Source organism: Anser anser (assembly GCF_964211835.1).
Source record: "Anser anser genome assembly, chromosome: 4".
Taxonomy (NCBI): Eukaryota; Metazoa; Chordata; class Aves; order Anseriformes; family Anatidae; genus Anser; species Anser anser.
The window spans coordinates 55372238-55390708 of NC_139724.1; the positions used below are offsets into that span (position 1 = coordinate 55372238).

The 18471-nt window shown below is 43.1% G+C and overlaps 1 protein-coding gene across 2 annotated transcripts in view; it reads right to left on the reverse strand.

The window, feature by feature from the left end:
- The window catches only part of PGCKA1 (PDCD10 and GCKIII kinases associated 1), a 51493-nt gene extending 33652 nt beyond the window's left edge, over positions 1-17841 (reverse strand). The window contains exons 1-2 of one of the 2 annotated variants that reach the window (XM_083835704.1): positions 17652-17838; positions 17377-17557 (exon numbers count right to left, since the gene is read on the reverse strand). The gene's annotated coding sequence lies outside the window, so the exon portion shown is untranslated. Of the gene's footprint in view, positions 1-17376 lie in introns of both variants that reach the window. The other variant, XM_083835705.1, reaches the window with a different exon arrangement.
- Positions 17842-18471: the final 630 nt, after the last annotated feature.

The window sequence follows — 18471 nt, forward strand, 5'->3', positions numbered from 1 at the left end:
AGGCAGGTGGCAAGCCAATGACTGCAGCAAAGCCTTGTTCTTTGGGCACCCAGATCGGAGCCACAAAGGAGCAGCAGGTTGGAAGTGGCACTGCCGTGGTTCCACCCGAGTTCTGCTCAACAAAGGCATCGGTAATGGCTGCTGCAGAACACTGTGGGGAGAACAAACGGTGGGTTTGGGCTGCTTTGCATGATCGGGAATTAAATTATTAAAAAAAAAAATCACGGAAATATATCCTACCACTTTGTTAAACAAACAGACCCAAAAGCTTATTCTAAGTTGTCCATGAAGTGGATCATCAGGAATCTCTCTGACTGTATTGTTTGCTTTTTCTTGTATTTTTAATTCTTGTTACGTGTAAAGAAACACAGAAACTGTCGAACTTGATCAGACTCAAGTTCAGTCCTGTAGTGAGCATCAGATACCTCTAAAGAAGTTGCGAAAATGCCTGTCAGGGAGATGCTATTGTGCAACTTTTACATCCATCAAACGTGGCTTACATCTCTTGAGTTTGAAGACTTACATTATTCTAAAAGTTAAATCTTTTTTAAACTTATATTTTATTTGGTCATACTCCCTCTTGTAGCATGTCTGTTGTTCTCCCTAGAAACCTTATTATATTATTTTTCCTCCGAGATAAATGTATAGATACCAATCACTCAGGCCAGTTATGCTAGAAGAATAATTTTGTTTGCTCGATTTTGAATTAGGCCCTTTTTTGATCTGTTTGGGTGTTTCCTGGTATTTATATTATGTAACCCTATATTATATAAAAGGATTATATATTATCCCTTTAGTCTACAATGAAGTATATGTTTTCATTGCCTCTCTCTAGGCGCCTAGAGAACTTTGAAAAACGTATACTACAAAACACAGGTTTTTTGGAATAAACAGTTTTTCAGAGCATTATTTGATCTATACGGGTTGGTGGTTTTGGCTAGTGTGGATGTTTCTGAGAGGCTGAGTTAATCTGCTAGCAAAGACATTTGAAAAACAATAGTGCTTTATTCAAACACTGAAAAGCAAGCCTGAAAATAGGGAAAAATGGTTGAATGTTGCCTTTTATTCCCTGTGTTGCCTACAGGTGTGAGAACACCCTGGAAGCTCTGGAACAGGATGGCGCGCACTCTGCTCTGATGACTTGAACCCTGAGATGTCGTGCTAACACCATCAGTCCTAGTTGTTTGGTCTTTCTGTCTTCCTTAAATCTAGGGTTTGGGGGCAGGACCTGTCTGGGGATTCAAGGAGAATCAGGCCTCTAAGTTTCAGAACAAGATTACCAGACCTGCGATGAGTGCATTTATGAATATTTATGTGGAACTTAGGATTCAGAGCGAGTGTTGAGCACAATCTGCTGCACATTTTAATCAGGAAAAAACCTCAGACCTCTCTTCCTTTCCCTGACATACCTTGAAAAGATTCACAGCTCTCAGTTTTTAAACACTCTTGCCAAAACAAGAACATCCATAACAAGTTTCAGTCACAAAATGGGACTTCATTGCTAAGTTTAAGTGTTTAAATGCACTTAGGACTGTACTGGCCAGCCCCTGACATTGGTGATTCTGGGAAATGTTCACGAAGAAAGCCAAACACCAGGCAACGGGTGTGCTAGGTCTTTGTGTTTGTTATAAGAGAGCATTTTTTCATTTAACTGTAGAATAAATATTTTAGCTTTCTCTATATATAGCAGCTTTAACCAAAAGACTTTGGCCATTTCTTAAGTTAGCATTACAGCTATACCTGGCAGTGCTTTATCGTGTAAAATCTTCATCAACCCAATTTTATCAGCACAACTGCCTGTAAAGGCTGTGTTGCATGCTCTGGGATCCTTCATAAGGATGGTGGAAAAAGGAAATAGTCTTTCCTGCTGTTGGCCTGCTCTCATTATTGATAAAGCCCATTTTCAGAGTAAGGAAAGGTGGAAGAGGCTGTGTTTCTTCTACCCTTTTTTAACATAGTTCACAGCACACGTTAATGTGCACCCAAATTTATGGCAGCTTAACCTTCGTGCTGCATGGTCTGCCATGGATTTGCAGTCCCTTGGCGTGGATCTGCTGCAGATCTTCTCCTTGCTTGCATTTGCTGGGGAGCTTGTGTCCTCTACGTTCTTACAACAGATTATTTTACTGGTGGGGGAGAAGGGGAGGTAGGTACACTGCCTGCATTGCTTTTTTCCACTGCCTTCCTTAAAATTGTCCGGTGCCTCTGATGTGCCATACATTGCCACGTGCAAACGTGTCCGTGTGATTAGCCAGCCTTGCCAGCTTTGATCTGGGTTGCAGCTATCTTGCTTAGGACCTGGATTTTGCAAGCAGTACTCCCAGACACCCAGTCATCTCCCAGCCTCTATTTTCAGGCAGTGGTGACAAAGCAGAATCTAATTTAGATACAAAAATTCTGAAGGTTTCTGAAGAGCGAATGTACAGTCATAAGCTCTTCTGCAGGCAAAGAGCCATGGGGAGCCTCCTGTGGAAATGGGATTTCCCTCCGTTCACATTTCTGAGGATGTGGAAATGGATGACACTAAATCCTGGGTTATAATTTAGACAGTGAGAAGATTGCAGACTGATTCCATAAGTAGAAAAATCCCTTAAGTAAACACATAATGTCTATAATCCTGTCAGTCAGAAGATTAGAGATGCAGTCAGATACTAACTTATATAAATGGCTTAGCAGCAAAGATTGTGCTAATAGAGGTAAGAAACACACTGTGCTGAAGGCCAGGGAAATGGGGGAACTCTGAGGAATGGTATTTCCTGTATAAGCAGACGGTGTAACAAAATGTTCTGAGCTAAACACGACTCTCCTAGCGCAATATTTGAGATAACTGTCGTTATGTAGATTGGTGGCTGAAAGCAGCCCGCTGTGCTCAGCTTTCATTCATATATTTGGATAACACATGCAGCCTTTAAGGCCCCAGCTTCAGAGTGGGACTCGTTCCTACAGTTCCCAGTGGTGTGAATATCGCACTGATGTAGCCGAGGAGCGAAGCGACGTGGGGTAGCGGCGCTTCAGCTGCCATTTTAAGGATTCAGTGCTATCAAACACAGCCTTGGGAGCAGGCTTTCCTGATCACTTTTGCTATGTGTGTAACATATGTTCCTTGTTGCTGTGGTGAGTGCTTGGAAAACCCTACATCACCAAAGCTAGTTGTTTTATTTTTTAAGTACGTATTCCTCCAGGTAGAAAGAGAAGCTATCCCCAAAGGTCAGAAAATGATACCACCAAAGCAGTCAACAGCTCTTCCCTCATCTCCTCCTGGGCTGCATGCTGCTTACAACAGACCAGGACCAGCCTGCGGTAGGGTAGCTCTTCCGGGTGAGAAATCTAGGTGTTTATCATAAACCTTAATGTGCATATAATGGCCTTAAAGGTACATAAAATCTTGCCAAAGGTAACTTCTGGTCCATTTTCAAGTTCTAGCTTCAATAATGGCAATATTTGCAGCCTCCAGCCAAATGAAAGCCCAGGAGAATGTATCAGTAGAGAGTCCTCTGAGCAAAGCAGGAAATAACCAAGATGAAGACTTTGAAAACAAGAACATTTCCCTAATGTGGTCTTTAAAGCTCATTCAATGTGGGTAGCAAAGGTGTTTATCAGGCAAACTACTGCAATTCAATTAGACTGACCTAATTTTCACTCCTGCTCTCTCTGCTGCAGATTTCCACGCTGATACCATTTAGCTTTAAGACCACGCTGTGGCCTGGGTGAGACTTGGGTTACAGCACCACTGACTGCAGGAGTTTAAATACAGGAGCTGCTGTCAGAATGGGCGTCTTGTGTGCGTGCTCCTCTCAGCTGAGAAAACTGAAGGAGGACTGTTTTGGTTTGGGCAGATGAAACTCCTCTTAAAGGAAAGTAAATGGTCTTGTAGCACAGAGCAAATGCTACTGGCTATGATTTATGCAATTTGTATACTTTTTAAATTAAAAGTGGAGGCTATAGGCCCATTCATCTATATTTTACATCATTATCTTTGTGCTGACTGCTCACAGTGACACACAAAATGGCACACAAGTCTCACTAAACACCTATCCACTTAGTTGTGTGCATCACATCCCACAGTTAGCAGAATTGCTTATGCATTTCAAGCAGTTTTATCTAGAAATAGAAATTCTTACTGGGCATTCCTTCAGCAGCATCTGTTTTCTTTATTTAACTTAATTAAAAGCTGCTTTAAAATGCATTGACGACATCAACATTTGGATAAGATTATGGAGTGATGGTTCTGGATTCCAAGCCTTTGAAATATAAAAAAGTTCTTTTCGAAGCATGAAATTACTTTTTCTTGCAACCTATTCCTTAATTTAAAATTAATCCTATGAGAATGATAGTCCAAGCATCTATTTAAGACTGAAGCCTTGTTTGCCCACAGAAATGGCACTGTTGTGAAGCAAGAGTAAACTAATCAGTGTAAACCAATTTTAAATCAGCGCATCATTCTTATGTAGAAAATTGCTTCAGTTTAATTCTGCCAGTGCAACACCATGCTTTCATTAGAGCAGTGTGTGTAGTATGCAGTGCTCTTTCCGTGAGCAGCTCCGAGCAGCGGGTTTGCAGCTGAAGCAGTGCCACTGCAGCACCTAACCCAGGCTGGACGCTCGCCTCTCCTCTGCTGGGACACCCACGGTGCCCAGGTGCCAGACTGGGCTTGCCAGGTGTTGGCATGTGCTTGCAGTCTTCACGTGCAGAATTGATACAAAAGTGTTAGCTTTAAATGATGAGAGGAATCCTCTTCGTTTGCAGTCTTTGATTACATCGTCTATAAAGAAGGCCTCAAGCGTAGGCATTTATTTTTCTGTTGTAGGCTTAATTTAACTAAACTGGTGTGATTTGTATGTATTCCTGGGATTGTAAGGAAACAATGTGAAGCTTAGTCAGGAGTCCTTTTGATTTTACACTGACTAATGCTATGTAACATATTTTGAATCAGCTTGACTTAAGTTTTGGGAGGTGGTTAACGTCTAGCAAAGGCTTGCATTTTCTGCGAGGTACAGCCATTACTGAAGTTAAGATATTCTCATCAGGTAAGACTGATACCAGTCCTTCAGTCATGAGATCTGTTTCTCGCAATGGATGGCTCTCTGGATTTTACAACCATCAACTTTTTAATGTTAAAATCAGTTAAAATTAAAATCCCGGGCCTCGGTAACACATCCCAAAGCCAATATTGACACTGTCGTTCTTTTGCAAATCACCTTTAATTTAGGGTCTAAGTAATTTACATGAACTAACATGAATATTATTCCCTATAATAAGAACTACTTTCCCCTCAACTGCTCAAGTTTCTGCAGGCCCTACTGGTAGGAATGTCTGTATGGCCTGGGAACACTGGAGCACGTAGGGGGCTGTGTGGTCCCTGACTTTTTCTGTTCCTTGTCAGTCTGCAGGCTGATTGCCAAAGACCTGAGCTTCTGTCCTGGTTTGGATCAGTGTGCTGGTAAGAAGAGATGGTGAAGTGACAGGAAAGGGGTTGAGTTTCTGATGGAGACGCAGATAGCCAGCCAGATTCTATCAAATCCTGCCTTGTTCATGTCAGAAAGACACTAGAAGTCATTTCAGCTAAGATAGACTGGCAAATCTGCATAAAAATGTAGTTGTTGCTTTCCTAACCCTCCTGCTATCTGATAGAGTTTCAGTCTACACGGCTCATTGTGGTGAGGCGTGGAAGGTGTCTGAAGAAATAAGATATTTTCGTCCTTTACAGGCTTTTTCACACTATGTTATCTAGGTTATTACCTCTTGAAAACCTTTAAATGTATCAAACTTATATTTTTTTATTTCCTCTATAGCAAAGCTTTCTTTCAGTAAAAGTCATGTATGAGTGACTTGTGGTGTAACTTCCCATCACAGCTAAATTTCTGTGATGCTGAACTGCTGCCAAGAGACAGCCCTACTCTCACCAATTTCTTTGAGCTGTTCTGTATGTGTGAAAAAAGAAAAAAATATATATTTAAAATTCATGATGGACAAAAGTGCCCTCTGGGAAAAACAAAACTAAACAAAAAAAACACACAACAATCTGCTGTGGCTAAAGCTTCCTCTGATCTCACAAGGTGAGAAGAGCCTGTGAACCAGATGCCTTAAAACCATTGCACCATCCTAGGCAGCTGGAGTGGGTGCCAAAATGCTGTCCCCTTGGACATTGGCTCTGGACACAGCCTCTGGTGGCCACCAGCAGCTGTGGGGAGGTTTTCCTGAGAGGTGAGAGGACACAGAGGCAGCACTCCACTGATCTCCTCCTTCCTTCCTCAAACAAGAACTCTCCCTATTCAGGTGGCAAATAATAGCGAGAAAACAACAAGGGAGTTTGCGAAACTAAAGCCACTGTTTAATTTGCAGTGCCTGCGCTCTTGTGAAATTGGGTGAAAATGCCAGCCCTGCTACAGAGAGGCGGGGAGTGGAAACCCGTCGTTGCTATTGCCTCCAGAAAGGAGTAGATTGTGTGTAATGTTTTACAAAAGAAACAAAGTTTGGTTAGCGTGTACTACTTTGAAAGATCCCTGATATTAAATATATATACATATACACACACATAATACATTATATTTGTAATATATATATATTGCTTTTTCATATAGTAGAAAGTTTTACAGACATGAAAGGAGTGGAAGCTTGGAAATCCAGGCTTAGGGAAAAGACGTCTCCATGGGCAAAGTCAGAGGAGAAGGAAACAGGTGGCAAACATTAATATTAGGGTAATTAGCTGTGTGGGTTGGGTGGAGCAATGCTTGGGGAGGACAGCTTTGTGGCTAAGAGGCCTGGCAGCCTGCTTGAGGCCCTGCTGTGGGCACCCTGGCCCCAGGTGGGCTTCAAGAGCACGGTTCTGGCCCCCAGCTCAGGCCACAACCAGCTGCCACCCTGCTGTGCTGTTTGGGTTATCTTAGTGCCTGTTATGTGCTAGGTCTTGCCCCACAAAATCGGTGTTGCTGCTTAATGTCCTGTTACTGGATGTGACGGTGGCTTGCAGGTGGCAGATAGCCTTTTGTCTGAGCAAGGCAACTTGATGTTCGTGGGCCTGGTGTTTCCTTGGCCTCAAAGAGCCCCTGCCGCTGGGTGAGCTCTAGCCCCCCTCAGGTGCATGGCAGGCATCGGACCCCGCGGCTGCCAAGGCAGCAGCCCCCACACCTTGTGGGGTAACCTCCTGAGGTCACCCATCCCCTGGGATTTTAGATACCAGTGGTATCTGCTTCCTAAATCCAAAGGGATTAAAACTCAGAGTTTTTGCTTCTCAGGGATGGCGTGTCCTTTACTAATCCACAGAATGGGATCGGGCTGTTCAGCCTTGCTGTCCCAGCAGCAGCAGATGCCAGAAGTCTGGATCCAGTCTGGTGCCTGAAACTTTCTATTTAATCTGGCAATATTTAAATAGGGTATGTCGTACAGGTGGCTCTGTGACAGCCAAAGCAACACGGCCTTTATCACCTCCGGGGCCTGTAGATGCTGCTGTAACACAACCAAGGAAACCGTAAAAAACTGAAGGCAGCTGTCTTGTTCTTGATGAGCTGATCTATGAATTACCTACAGCCCTGTTAAACGGGGAAATCTTATATGGCAGCTGCGTGACAAGCTCCTGGAGGAGAGGGACAAGGCCCTGAAGCACGGTGGGAGCTGGGTGATTGCGCCCTGCCGGTGAGGAACAGCTCCCTTGTCCAGGCATCTCGCCTGAATGCTTCAAAAAAGGGCATTCGTGGAAAGCTTTGTGGCAATCAGTTGCGATCTTTGCTTCCATAAAAAGGTCTTCAGGCCTCCTGGAAAGCAAAAGAAAGGCATGGGGAAAGAAGAAAGGTGAAGCCCAGGCTCTGCTTCAGGCATACCTTTGTTACCAGGCCTTTCATAAGTGCTCATTGACTCAAATGTTAAGCCTTGTTTGTGTGGCTTTTTGTTGGACTGGAAACACTGCCTTTCTTACTGGGAGCAAAGTGTACCGACTCGGTGAAGAGATTTTCTCAAATCAGGCTTTTCCAGGTTTTATGGTGCTCTAGCCTTTATTTTCTACACGGGTATGTTATTTTTTTCCATGGGAGGAAAGTAGCAAAAGATCTCTGTGTGGGAAGGTGGCATGGGAGGAGGGTGAAGATAGCTCTGCAGACAGGCTTCTTTCAAATACCACCCTAGAGAGACACTGCAGGTTTTTGGAGACCGGGCTCCATGTGGTAGGTGGGAGGGGATTTCTGTGCTATTGATTAATTCCAAATTGTGTGGGATTTTCTTGGCATAAATGAATGGGGCCTTTGCCAGTTTAAGCTTAATTTTCCTTCTGTCAAAAGAGCTACGAGAGCTATGTGATGAGGAAGTTTTGAGGACAGAGGGCTCCTGAATCTGCAGGGCTTGATGGAGTTAATCTTTCCATTTGCCCAGCTTTTTCTGGGCGGTAGTATATTTACTCATGCAGTTTCTGTTGCAAAGTTTCCAGCAGCCTTATTCAAGAAACCCTGTATATCTCCTGGAGCACAAAGGGCTTTTTTATATCTTCAGATATTACGCTCCTTACCGGGGATGCCATGGAAATGAGGAAAACCAAAACAACCAGCATAAAGTAGAAATCCTGCACCTTAACAACAGAGCCTTGCACAGATCGAGAAACAGAAGGCCAAATTTAGAAAACAGGTGGCTCTCGGTGGACTCAGACCTTGGATTTGAGATTTTGTGCCAGGTGAGCTATTCAGCTGCATTAACACCGTGCTGTACAGTGAGCTCTGTGGACAGAAGAATATGGCAGGCTGTAGGAATGTGAGATAAAGTAAAATCGAACAGGGCAGAAACAGTCTGTTTCACTGAACAAAGAAATCTCAGTCTATGATTAACTTTATTTCGAGTCAAGAGTAGAGCAGATCTAGGCTCTCTCATGGCACGATAGCGAACAATACAAGCCCTGTAGCAGGGAGAGCATACCACGACTGGATTATCTGCGCTAAACATACTTCAGAGAAGTTCCGTCAGGTTTACTTTATCCTGACAAACGCTCATTTAACGCAGTTGTTACAGCAATGCAAACCACAGGTTTGCAATAAGCCATGCTTGTGGGGCTCATCTCAGACGCTGGCCTTACGAAACAATTTTTGTTAGCAAATTTGTTTTTTTGCATCAAGCTGCAATGATATGGAAAATAGAAAAGAATTTTATAAGATTAGAAGAATCAATGATTTACGGACTCCAACATTGTGAGACAAAGACAATTTAACATGTTTGGCAGCTTAACAGGTCTGGGGGAAAACCATGAAACTTGTGTTCCTTGTAAGGCAAGCAGAACTCTTAGGGTAAAGAGTTTATGTTGCTTTCATTGTTTCAAAGGAAAATTAAGTTAAATACAGAAAAAAATGGCATTTTGTATGCCTGGCAGACTGGAAAATATTTTGGGAAGATTTCAGTTACAACTGGATCTTCAAAGTGGAACATAAACAGAAAGAAACGATACTGAAGCCCGTTTATAAATAGCTTGAGTTTGCAAGAGTTACATCTTTGGTTTCTTACTGCTAGTCTAAAGTGAATCCTACACAAAGGACTAGGTATGACCCACAAAGCGTGTGCTATAAATTTGTTGCTCAGCCAAATGTATTTTTTCTTGGCCAAACTGAAAGAGAGCACCATGAATTAACAACTCAGCCTCCTGCCCGAAGACAGACTAGAGGGTCTGAGAATCAGAAGGCACGGGGCTAAGGCATGCACAGAAGGATGGAGTGGAAAAATAAATGTAAAGACTGGAGAACAATGTTCTTGGTACAAGTGAGGCTTTGAAAGAAAAGATTGTCTTTGCCCAACTTAAAAGCAACAAGTTGTTGTTGTCCTGTATAAAAGCACTGGTAATATTGATCACTTTGATCATGATTTCTTATCCTTGCTGGTGTTTCATTGGATCAAAAGACGACGCGCAGCTAAGTAATACAGCTTGCGCTGGGACACCTGGAGAAGACCCTTTCCTCTGAAGAATTTGATATGTTGTGGTTGCAGAGATGACATACTTTGTGGGCAAAAAGGTAGTATTGTTAGTTATGTCAGATATTGGTGGTCCACAGTTCAGATGACTGCCAGTACTAGCATGTAGGAGTACCAGATGTTTAGTGGTATTTCAGCGAGTGGTAAGGCTCTGCTGTGCCTGGCTTAAGCAGTTTTTTCTGAGATTATTTTGCAGCCTGAACTGCTTAGACCTGTTCAGCTCTGGGTATGTTTGAGAAGGATCAAATATGTATCAATAATTCTAAAAGAGCCTAAGCCATACACATTGATTTCTTTGTCAGGACATACCTGTATCAGACAGCTTTCAGTTCTAACACAGCCTCAAAGATATGTAGCCTCATGCACCCGGTGCCTCTCTTTTTATTTTTATTTTTTGATTTTTTGTCCTTTCCCTCCTGTTCCATTCCTCAGGACGCTCCCGCTACGTGGTCCTGCTTCTACATAGTAAGTGTGGGAAACATGCTAGGATATTTTTTTACCTCATTGTTCCTGAACGTTTCACATGAAGAATGGTGGGCAGAGAGCAGAAAAGCAGAGGATGGTTTGGGCCATGGTTACAAAGCACTGTGAAAATGGGTAACAAACCTTTTAAAACAGAAAGATACAGAATACACTAAAACTAATTAAAGCCACACTCAAAAATCTTCAAGAAAAGCCTCTGATACAATACCTTAATAAAGACCCTGTCATGTGATGTGACTTTTTCTCTTACACGAGTTCTTTGCGACTCAAAGGGTTTTTCTTTTCTTTTAAATACTGCACTTAGATTAATGTGTAAAGCATAGAGGTAATTTAATCTAGAGCTGTTTAGAGCGCCTGTGAACTTTTCCATTTGGTTATTTTAAACCAATTTCCTTAGCAGACATTGAGTGGTGATGGGTGGCTAAGGGAATGATTTGGTGCAATGATTTTGTGAAGAAGAGTGAAGTGTTTTTATGTTGTGATTACAATAATTATTTCTCAGCAGAAGGCAGGTCCAAAGCATTGACCACGGCATTAAAAAGGCCCCGAAATGGCAAAGATATGGTAACGGTGAGATAGCAGTGAAATACAGATGCATTTCTGCAGTATTATTGCTTATCTTGATTGCATTTGCAACCTTTTTCAGTTTCACGTATTGTAGAACAATACTTGAAAGTTATAGAAAGGTATTCATTCCTCTGAAAGACTTAGGGTTGTCTGGAATCAGGCCAACTGAGTAATCTTTTTTTTTTTTTTTTCCCTTTTCCTTTAATCTTGTGCAAAAGAATGGGCTGTATTCACCAAAAATTATCAATGGAAATTGCACAATTAAGTCTGACTTGTAGGACTCTGCCTTTGCAGCGGAGCAGCTCCCGATGCTGTGCGCTGACAACATGCTGACATTTCCAGCAGAACTCCTTGTTCCAGAGAGCTTATGCCACGGCTATAAACGGTGCGTCTCAGGTAGCTCCATCGTAAGGCAAACGTCTGCTGCCTGTGGGTAAGAACCTCATTTATTGGCCCGTCTGACATGCTTCCTCATGATGGGAGAGTTATTGACAGTAGGCTGGGACTTTAAAGGGTTACTCTCTGGAGGCAGATTTGGCTCTTAGAGCATTCAGGAGACTTGGATTCAAATTCTGCCTCCAGCTTGGGGCTGATTTAGCTCCTTGCTTCTCAAACCTGGTCTTCCCCCATATAAAATGTGGATATCAGTGTGGGTTCTGAGCTAAACGGACTCACTGTCTCTCTCCAGGAGACACATCCAGCCACATTGTTTTCAGTGGTGCCACAGTGAAGCTTTATTGTGGAAGGATGGCAGAGAAATGAAACAAAACTAATGCTGTAGTCTGATGAATGCATGATGCTGGTATTGGCCATGAAAGCATGCAGCTTTCCTTCCCCTAGCTCAAGCTCTTTGTCTTTGCTCTGTCTCCTTAAGAGGTCTTAGGGCTTTTTCATCATCTGTGCATCAGCAAATCTGTCTTTTTATACTCTACATAAACATAGAATGGATGGAAACATTTTTATGGAAGGTAATGAATTGGATAATTGCAGTGATCATTAGTTTTTAATGTATATTGGTAAATATGGAGTAGCCTTTTAGCAATCTGAGCGTATTCATCCAATGCAAGGGAAAATACTCTCAAGTGATTTCAATTTAAAAAGAGATGTTAAGGATGGAAATGGGACATTGTACATGGTTGTAGCGTCTCAGGCCCCTGGAGGCCTTCAGTTTAGGGCCGATGACTGTAGCTTCTGTTTCATTTACATTGAAAATGAAATCTTACGGTATTTTTCTTCTTTATGCATGTTTGCCTGTGAAACGGTGCCTGGCAGTTGAGTCTGTATCTTTGCTGCACAGACACAGCCCGTTCACTGCTAACGTTCAGCGGAGACACGCATGCATTCAGGCTACAGCAACACAGGGCTGCTATCAAGCCATGCAACATCTGCTGAATTCACATGGGGAAAGGGAACATGAAAACAAATACACAAAGGGCACAGCTACTGAGATGGTAAATATTGTTTTTTCCACACCACACCCAAACCAAAAATAGAGGTGGAAAGGACCTTAACAAAGCTTTATTCATGTAAGTGGAAGATGACAGAACTGCCTTTTTTCTTTTTTTTTTTTCTTTTTTTTTTCCACTGAGCTCTACACAGTGAGCAAGACCATCAGCTTACTTCAAAAACCTGACACCGTCCAAGCCTTACGCCTGTTTTTCTCTGAGTAGGTCAGAAGAGTACTTTTACTATGAACAGATCAGAGGCGTAGCTCCTTGGAAATAAGCCACGTTAAAATCACCCAAATCAGATTGCTATCAGACTTGTGTGCTGTAAGAGGAGTAAGAGCTGCTAACACTTTTTGGGGCAGGGGGAAGAATCTGCAGGTAACTTGGTCCCGGAGCTGGGACGTGCCCTGGTGTGGGCAGGGGCATGGAGGGAGAGATGTGGAAACTGGTGGGCTGTTGTCGAGCTGTCAGGGCACAGGCCCTGCTTTCTGCATCCCTGGCTGTTGCACAAAGCTCAGCTGCTTAGTAAGGTAGATAATGCTGGACACTTCCAAACCTGCTGCTGATAAAACAGAATTGCCAAGTGGCTGGGGGATGAAGGGGGAAGGGAATGCCATAAATACAGCTCAGGCAGTAAATGCAACCATTGCAACAAATACAGGGAGAGGATGGACTTTCAGAGGAGGAGGGGACCCACAGCCTGGCAAGTCCCCAGGCTCCGCACATCTCATTTGGGACACTCCTGCCTTAAAGCAGCCTCTGGAGCCTCCACATCAAGAGTGCATGGGCATTAATCGTCTGTGGGCATTAATGCCAACCTGCCTGGGCAAAGTGCCTTTGCACCCAGGCGCATCGGGCTGTGTATTTTCCTCCTGGCCTGCGTGTGAGGATTTGACACTGCTCCCACTGGAGCCAGTTTGACAAGGTCCCAGGGTGGACTCCAGGCTGAAAGGTTTTTCAGTTGTTTTGTGGGTGTGTTTCCTGTTTCACTAGGGGTACTCTCCTCCTTGTTACTCAGCTCTTGCAGAAAAGCACATTGCCTGCTATAGCAAGGCACTGGAGCTTGTTTACATAAAATCAGAAGATTAACTGCTCTTTAATAGCAACACACATCTTTCTTTAATAGTTGGGGAATGATTCAAAGTGGAGCCAGGCCCATTTGGTAACGCCAAAAAAAGTAAGCTGCAGGGAGATGGCTTATTCCTTTCTCCCAAATGGAAAAGTAACTTATGTGAATTAATAATAGAATATTTGACCACAAATACTTTTCTAACCAGAAAGCATCTGCGGCTTTGCAGCAAACATCTGTGGTTAAAGTGAAGAATTGGAAGTTAAATAAACTTGTATAGAAACTGCAGACAAAAATGTCACACACAAAAGAAAACGTAGGTCTTTCTCCCCCCCCCCCCTTCCTGCTGTAACTGATTAAATGTTTAGTTTCCAAACAATGTATTCAGCTCTTAATAAAATTTTAAAGTTCCTCCATATGTCCAAGTGAAAGTGACTCAGAGGGGAGCTCAAGGAAAATTGCTGTGTTGTTCCCTCTTGGCAACAATCCCTTTTGACCTTGCTACCAAAACTCATGTATTTTGTCCATTTTGATATCAAACTTTTAATAGGTAAAACTACATCATGTTTCATACCTATTCTCCATGGCAATACATCCTGCTTGCCAGCACTCTTCTTCAATAGCTCAGCAAAACCCTAAGTTTTCCATGCATCATTGCTTGCACATGAAGCGAGCACACTCAGGGGATAGTTCAGGTGTGAGGAGGCCAGGAGCTGGGACCTGGCCTCCCGCTCTTGGTTCAGCCGTGCCCTCCCTGCAATGCGTCTCAACGCTGCACATCCACTGAAAACCAGATGTTTCACTGTTTCATTTCAAATGGACCCCCCATGGGAGTGCTAGAACAACCAACCTGTGCTAAAAAAAAAAGCCACCAGCGTATTTTCTCTCACGAAAGGAAGGAGGCCCAGAGATCGTGTACATTTTTTCCTGTTGTTAACTTTTTTTGGTGGAAGTCTCATTCACACTCTGCTGTAAGGTGACTCTATGTAATCCTCAGATGAACAGGTTTTGAAGGAGGAATTGTAAGTTTGAAACAAATATTTATTAACTGACTAAATATCATCATATGTCAGTGTGTTGCATGTGTCAAGTCCCATGCCCACCAAGTCAAGGGTGAAACAGTGGCAGTGCAAGACATAGACAATGCCAAGGCCGTGTCTGACTGGATACTGTGCAGACACAGAAGGCCACCCCTTCCCAAAAGACCTGAAGGAAGGCTTTCCTAAGGTGGTACGATAGGGTGGAGCCAGGGGAGACCCTGGCCTCCTGTGTGGGCCCTGCCTGCTCCAAGTCCTCCTGCTCATTGTTTCTCCACAGCGGGAGGGAAAGGATTGCACCCCAGCCTGTATGAGGCACCTTGGCTTTCAATTAGTTAAAGCCTTAGAGCAAATACTTGTTGTAAGTATTTCCTTAAGATCTGATAAAAACAACTGTGTGGTTAGAGAAGGGCCTCAGCACTCAGAAATGTTTATCTTGCTTGCTGACCACTTTCTAGAAGGTTTTCTGAGGAAGACACAGTTCCCTTCACTTGCAAGTTTTGCCCTGTCTTCCCACCTGCCTAGAGCTGCGATAAAATCAGGTTGATGATTTTCAGTATGAACCTTAAATCTGGTACAAGTTTCCTGAGATTTGCAAGCATTTGTGAAGAGGTGGGTTGGCTTTCGAGCAGTGCTTTGCTTAGCTTTGGTTTGAGGGGAAAGAGAAAACTATTCCAAAGTTGTGGAAGTGTTTTTGTTTTTATGTTTGCTTGATTTCTCCCCAGGATCAAAGAGAAAAATTCAGTTGGGTTTCCGGTGATCTCAGTTTCCAATCATCTCTTTCCTTTCTTGTGTATGAGAAGGAAGTCTTTGATTTGTGTGTCCTCACCATGCATGAAACAACGCTACATTTGACTATGCTGATGTGACAAACCGAGATAACAGGTTGGATTATTTCTCCAGAAATTAAATCAGTGCAGATTCCTGTAATGACTGTAAAATTGTTGCTGTAAAGAACATCTGTACTGCTAGAGTGCTAGCAGCACACTCCTCACTTGTGTTCCTCTCCTCTGGAAATGAGCGACTTCTCGCCTCACTCGGTGCCTGTTTGCCCACAGAGTAACTTTAGCATTCCTTGTATCTCCCATCCTACAAAGACATGTTGTGCAATCAACCTTCAGCAGCTTTAACTCCGTAGCTATTAAGTGCTGGCTCTCCGTGACCCACCGGATTTGTACAAACATTTGTTAAAAGAGACTGGCTGAGGCCGGCTGTTCCTCCCTCAGCAGGTGCAGCCTACAGGTGAAAGCCTGTGTCACAGAGTGGCTGTTTGGGTGGGAGCTCGTGCCTTCCCCACTCTCCCCTTATATTTCAGTTTAGCTTAGCAAATAAGAGTTACTGAATAGATTTTTTAAAACTAATTTAAGCTCAGAGGTCAGTCACAGTAATGTAGAATAGTTATGTTAAAGCGTGGTGGCTTCTTGCTACATTCACTATGGCGAACTCCTCTGCTGGGAGGTGAGCAGGTCTGTGGGCTTGGTAAAAGATTTTTGATGTCCTGGGCTGGACAGACCAGGCCAAAGTGGGGTCTTGGCCCTTCTTGACATTAGACCTACAGTAGTTCGAGATGGGCACTCTGGAAGTGCCTGACTGTTTATTTCTTTAAGCACTAGTAATAAACTTGTTGGGGCTCAACCTTTCTCAAATGTACTTGAAGTACTGGTAATGATAAAGCAGAGAAAGTTGACAGCTTATCAGAAGCAAGGTGCTGTAGGTATTGTTATTCTCCACTTCTTATTGGTATCCACTAGCATTACGTGGGAAGAGGAAAAAGAGATGGGTTTTATAGAAAAAACTGAGGAAAAAATACATTGATTGCAATTACCACCCAACCATCGTAGGAGTAAAACAATAAACACCGCTTGCTTCTTTCATGCAGTGGCAATCCCCAGGGGGTGGAAACCTTCTGATGCACTCGAGATCTTTGAGTAAATATGGATTTTGTAGCTCTACAGAATGTAGTCTACAACTAAAATCCTATAAAGGGATGAAAATGACGAGTTTGTGGAAACCCGCCTGAAAACAATTACAGTTTAGAGAAAAACTGTGATGAGAAAAAGGTCTTTGTGATACAAATACTAATGCTGTACCCCAGAAATATCCTTCAGCAAAAGTTAAAAAAAATAAACTCCTGCAATTTTGCCAGCAGCTCTCACTGAAACTTTATCACTTACTGTAAAAATGGCTAAGCTTTAATACAATTTAAATTCTCAATTAATTGGGTTTTAACTGACTTTCTTAGTACTCCCCTATTTTGTAATTTTTTCTGCTTTTATAGAGCACTGAAAAACTGAAGAACCCTCCTCATCTGCCTTTCATTTGCTTTTTCAAGATTTTTTTTTTCTTTAAAATGCACCAAATTATAGGAGGAGAACTCAGAAATCATGAAAGTCCAGCGAGGAAGCCACATCCACTAAAATACGCTTTCATTGAAGGGACTGAAACAATGTGCAATTCATGGCATAAGTAAAGTCAGAAGAGCTCTAAATCCCTTTGATTCAGACATCAGACGCATTAACACCCCCTTCACCTCACATACTCTAATGCAGCTGTTTCAATAACTAGGAAATCTTAAAGAAATATGACTTTACCAGCAGTTACATCCTGTTTAAGAACGTTGTTTTGTTTGGATTTCTGCTGAGCCAACTGTGTTTCCGAGCATAAAAACATTGCTGATTCTACAACAGGTGAAACAAGCGGGGTCAGGTATTTTCCAGATAAAAGTATTAGATTATTGTGAAAGCTGAGAAAGAAAGAGTGTACAAGATATGCCCTGGAAACGTTTTCTCTCGAAAGCACAGTGCTGTAAGTTTAAAGGAACGAGAACTTTTCCTACCTGTAGCTTCTGTGCTGATCAGGAAGTGTAGCTTTTTTCTGATTGCAATCTTCCATGGCTTAGCGTGGCTTCTGCATTTGAATGTTAAATATGTAAGAATGCCTTGTTTAGCTTGGGAGTTCGCATGACCTCTTAATGAGACACTGTAGTTAGTGTCATTGGGTATTAGGGCGTCATGTGACTGCAGATGAAAATAAAATCCTTTAAAGTTTGCATTTAATACTTCCTAGAATCTGTAACCCTTTACCTGCAAGCTGGATAAAAACCTGACAGACCTCGCTGCTTTCTGGCCAGGGTTAGAAGCAGGACGGGAGAGAGAGCACGTGCCAAGCAGTTCCCTTCCTCTGGGACACTCGCTTACGACCACAACAAAGTCCAAGGCTGGCAGTGTGTTAATGCTGTCATTTGCATGTTCTTCAAATTAAATCTCCCCATGTCACAAGCGGTGCTGAAGGGCTCTGGCAGAAAGTTCCTCTGTTACATCAGAGTTTTGCCTAGCAGTGAAATTTAATCCCCGCTGTGCTGGGTGATGCTCCATAGAGGAACCCGGCTTTAAGGAAGGTGTTTGCAGGCACCCCATAATATTTACTGATGAAACTTGCTGACTTCCCTGGGCTCCTTTTGGTTTGGGTGTGGTGTTTCCAAATGTGCTATGGAAGGTGTTCTGCTGCCGTGACCCGGCTGTGAGAGTGTTCCCTGTGCAGGAGGTGAGATTTAACTTAAGCAATATCTGCAGGCGGCTGGCTCAGGTGTTTCCCAGCTGTAACCTTAACGTGCATCAGTGTACCTGGAAACTGTAAAAAAAAGCCCTGGAAAAACCTGGCACCACATTACATCAGCTCACTGCATGGGTCCCTGGCTGGGGGGCCAAAGCAGCGCAGGCAGAGGTAGCCTACTTGATAACACTTCGGAAATGTTCTGCTAAATCCTCTGTCTGTCTGTGGTTACGTGAGGTTACTGAAGCGGTTATATGTGGTTCGGCTGCTGTACTGGTAGGTGTGCTGATTTCACCCCAAACAATTGTGGACTTAGGGTTGCCCCCCTGCCTGGCAGGGCTCGGAAATGTGCCGGAGTCCTGCTTGCCTTCCTCAGGCA